General features: G+C 49.5%; 1 pseudogene; it reads left to right on the top strand.

The window, feature by feature from the left end:
• Positions 1-4,062: 4,062 nt before the first annotated feature.
• On the top strand, positions 4,063-4,975 carry LOC125532381 (annotated as a pseudogene).
• Position 4,976: the final 1 nt, after the last annotated feature.

Genomic DNA, 4,976 nt, shown 5'->3' with positions numbered 1-4,976 from the left:
CGGAGGGTTTCTCGGGGCTTGGGCTCTACAGAGCCTTCCTCCAGAGCGACAATGGAGAGCTCCTCCCTCGGTGCGTGAGGGTTTCCGGGCTCCCTCCCTATCGTGAATGACTTCCGTGATGAGTTAGCTCATTCTTTGTTTCATGAAGTGTTTTTTTATTTTGTGAAGCTTGATTGACGACTTGTATGTTTAAGTGGGATATCTCATTTATCATGTTTTGCATGCTTGATTTGTACAGATGGTTCGTTTATGTCAATTGTGAGCGGGAGGAGGCCACAGAAGAGCCGGCCACACCAAGAGGGTGCTTGGATCCAACGGACTTATTTTAGTCTGACTAAAAATTGTCTGTTTAAGAGGCTAAGAGTTCCAAGCACCCCTGACTAAACAGGGGCTAAACCTAGTCTTGAGACTAAAAAAATTTAGTCAGGGGTACCCCTACTAAAATGTGGATTAGTCATCTCTCTCCTCATTTAAATCCTCTCCTTTAACACAGGCGAGTTATGGCTTGGAGGGCTTGGAGGATAATAAATGATGATTAACTTGATTTTAGTCTTTGGATTGGAGGGTTTGGAGTATTTGGATCCAAGCATGGGTGAGGCTAGCAAGTTTTAGTCTCACTACTTTTAGTCATGGAACTAAAACGTATCCAAGCACCCTCCAAATCCTGCAGGAAATAGGGTCCAAAGTAGTCAAATGATTGAGATAGAGCATTTATTGTCAAACAATCTAACCCTGCCATCCATACACCTCCTTGGTTTAGAGTTAGTTCAGGGTTAGATTCTAACTCTAACCTCTAACTTAGTTAGAGTTCTCCTCGTCTCGGTTCATCGCCATCATACTTTCCCCATTCCTGTGTTTTCAGTATCCTGCGAATCAAAGAGGCCCTTTTTTTGCCAGAAAAATCAAAGAGGCCCTTAGACTGGTTTCGGTCCGGTCATTTTTTATAAACTTGTTATGTCCAAAATTTAATGAACGTGCTCCAGTTTCCATGAAAATAATCCGGTTTCATGTAGTAATTCATTCATTTATTTATTCTTCTATGGGGGCTTTGCACGAAATTCGTGAGGTCCGAAATGTAAAGTACCCCGGCATATGCTCCGAGTTGTGCATGCACTACCACCCAGATGCTCTATGTCCCACATGTCGGCAAATGGGGGCATGTGGAAATATCCTAGGAGTACATATAGGAGGATAAATGCGTGAAATAATATGTACTGTGAAGCGTAGCCGCGGTTCGAAAAGGAGACCTAAAGTGATGACAGCTATAGGTCACACACACCCAACTAGTGGTACTAGACATACGACTAATTTTTCCCTCAAAAAATAAAAAAAGAGAGGCACGAGTGCTCAGTACTCCTATTCTATAAACACGAGTCCCATCTGACAACAGCGTCCGTGCTACAGCTAGCTCTCCTCCCTCGTTTCTCTCTTCTAATTCTAAACTCGGCCGACGCCCGGTGGGCAGGGTCGGTTTGCTCAACTGCGGCCCCACCTCACAGTGAAAACATTACGACTGGAATAAAAATGCCATATGCTCCCTCCGTTCATAAATATAAGCCTTTTTAGATATTATTTCAAATGGAATACAACATACGGATGTATGTAGACATAGTTTAGCGTGTAGATTCACTCATTTTGCTCCGTATGTAGTAGTCGATTGCTGGAATCTTTAGAAAGAATTATATTTGGGAACGAAGGGAGTATTTAATAATAAAACATTAAGGCCACGAGGCGATGCAGTGTTGGTTACAGGAGGCAAGAAGAAGAGATGCATCCATCGACGACGTCCACCTCCTCGACTCAGGGCGACGACCCACCGAACAACGCCTAAGTAGCAGCGGCTTTCGTGGCCAGGTCGACGTGCTTCTGAACAATGGCGTCCAAAGACTCCAGCCGCTGGAAGAAGGTCAACGTATTTCTATCCTCGCTTGCCTTGTAGTGGCCTATGTAGACGATTTCCTCGTAGATGTGGATGTGCAGCTCGACGGTTTCTTGCATGGTGAGGCGCTGCGCGGCAAGCGCGGCCTCAAGGTGCACATTCTTCGTCGCGACCTCCGGCACCTGCAGGGCCACCAGGGCTTGAAAGAGTTCTTCACCATGGAGGCCGATGAGGGTGGCAGGCAATGAGGAGCTTGGGCGCGCGGGCTGGAGCAGTACGGCAAGGTCGTCCGGGCGCTTCTTGACGGCGGTGAACTTGCGGATGGAGTTGACCATCATGTGGTCCATAAGAGAGGCGAAGCCGGCGTCGGCTTCTGGTCACTTGGTCTTGGATTGGAGTGAGCAGTGTTGCGCAGAGACTTGGGAGTCGATGGATTGGAGTGGTGGGGCGCCTTTATTATATGAGAGTCCAAACTCTGTTGCATCACATCGTGCTGGCTCTATTCTGCTTCTCCAATTAATTCCCTTTGCATGTAATTGAGGATGCATCATTGACCGTTCAACGTCTCGGGAACCGCTACCCTCTCCCTCCTTGGCATTGAAGCACCTATGGACCCGCCTACGACGAGGTGCCTATGGTGACTTCGTAAATTTCAAGATGATAGTGCCGTGCATGTGTGCGTTCATAGGGGTGAGTGTATGCGCGTGTATATGAGCGCTTGTGTGTGTACTGTGTAAAAAAAACGTAAATGCGTGGCAAAAAGAGACTAGTCAGTATACTCAATATTGTGCACCTCGGAGAGGAAAACGATAGAACTAGTACGTACGAGTATTTATTTACGGTGTAGATTCACTCATTTTGCTCCATATGTACTCCGTCTCGGTGTAGTCTAGTCACTTGTTGAAATCTCTAGAAGGGCAAATACTCCTTTCTGGTTTACAGGGCTATACTAGCAAGTAGTTGTACGTACTAGTACAATAGTGGGCTCACATAGCAATTTTGTCTCATGCAAGAGCCTGGCTATATGCGTGCTCCAATGTTCGCAACTGCAATGTTCGGTTTGCGCTTGGCTCTTCGCCTCTTCGAGAAGACGAACAATGTTGTTACTACTACTGCTTCTACAGTGTCGAATCCAGTGCTGCATGTCCATCCACCGCGAGCGGGATGGATAGCTTGTTGTAGAAGTACTACTAAGTAGTAAAAGCCTATCCTCGTTTGCGAGCAACCGCGCGCATGGGTGAGGGAGAAGGCGTGTAATAAAATCAAGCTTCCCCTCGTTGTACGAGTTGACGCAACACATCATAGCACTGGACCCACATGCTTGCCCCTAAACTTGGCTGAAAGACCGACAGTGTACAATATATTTGCTGCAACCTCTAACATTTACCCACCACAAATTAAAATATATGTGGCCGTATGCATCGTTCTGATGCAGAGGACGGGGAGTCCCCCCTTTTCGAAGAAAAAACAAATTAAAATATACATTCCTGTCTTGACCAGATGAGCGTGCAAACTACAATCACCAGGGTGTCAGGTAGGGCCAGAAGACTATTTTAAATTTTTTTTAAAAACTTCGAGAAGGACACATAGCATGGAGCCGACCCCAACGATTTTAAGCTTATAGGCACGGTACACACTATCCTAGACTACTCTACACATGAAACTGCCACACGAGTGTCCGGGCTACGCTTGGCCCTTCACCTCTTCGGGAAGTCGAACAATGATGGAGTACTACTGCACTGGAGGAGTACTACAGTACGCTTCTGGCCATCTGACACCGATTGAACTGCTGCATGTCCACCACGTGCGGGAGGGAGAGCGTGTAGCGAAAGCTTCTCCTAGTCTTGCCAGCCACCACGCTCATGGGCGAGGGAGGGACGCTCCTGCCTTTGCGTGTATGACAGGTTTGTGGCCAACCTATCATACAGCCAAAGGCAGGTGCAGTTAAGTCGGCGAGGGAGAGGATAATCGAACTTCTCGTTGATGTACGAGTTGACATGACACATCAAAGCACTGCACTCGATATATTTCAATAATTTGCGTTTACCGATGCATTAGTTACAACGCATGCATGCATGCCATGACTCTCCTTCTGATACTTGCATGTGTTGATTTAATGCACCTTGAAGTAGTATAAAATATGTGACGGTAAAGCTTTGTAATACCCCGGCCCAAGTCGAGAGATGGTTGTGCACGAGGAGGGCGAGATCATGCAGACCGAATAGGACCCGACGATGGAGCTCTCTAAGGTCTCGATGGACCTCACCGTGCTCCACTGCCCCTTGTGCCTCCGCCCCTTGACGACTCGGGTGTATGAGGTTCGAATACACCTCGTATGTTCGGCTGATTGAGCAAGGTGTAGGTTTCTTGATTGATGTGCTGTTCGATTGATTTCTGTAGTGCAAGGGAGGGCACCTGGCCTGCGCGGACTGCCGCGTCGAGTGCCCCGGGAACCAGCGGCAGTGCCAGAAGTGCGAGCGCGGCGGTGGCTTCGACGTGCGGAACACGGCGGTGGACTCCGTCCTTTCGTCGGTGAGGGTGGAGTGCCCGCACGAAGGCTGTGGGCTCTACGTCACTTACCACAAGCTCGCCGATCACCAGAGCGTGTGTCCGCTCGCGCCCTGCAAATGCCCCGTGCCCGTCTGCGGCTACGAAGGCCCGCCGCTGGTGCTCTACCACCACATCAGCACCGCGCATCCCATGCACGTGCACATGATCCAGTACGGCAAGGTGCTCCAGCTGCAAGTGCCACTGTCAGAGCCACGGCTCTTGCTGTTCGCGGAGGAGGACCGCCGCACGTTTTTCTTGGTCGGCGGCGTGCTTGACATCGGCGCGCCTATCGTCGTGTCGGTCGTCTGCATCAAAGCGGGGGCGTCCCCACTGCCGCACTACGTGGCCAAGCTGTGGGCGAACGGCCCGCCGGGGGAGCCCAAAGGCACGACCGACACCGTCAAGGTGGAAATGGAGGTGACAAGCAGCAAGGATCCCGGCGACGTCGACGTGCAGGAGCTGACCTTCTTGACAGTTCCTCCCAAGCTGCTGGCCGGGGCTAAGTTTGTGTCCCTCCACATTCAGATTGACAAGCTCACGTCCTAAA

This window comes from Triticum urartu, unplaced genomic scaffold, assembly GCF_003073215.2.
Source record: "Triticum urartu cultivar G1812 unplaced genomic scaffold, Tu2.1 TuUngrouped_contig_9765, whole genome shotgun sequence".
Classification (NCBI taxonomy): domain Eukaryota; kingdom Viridiplantae; phylum Streptophyta; class Magnoliopsida; order Poales; family Poaceae; genus Triticum; species Triticum urartu.
This window is presented reverse-complemented; position numbering and strand designations above follow the sequence as displayed.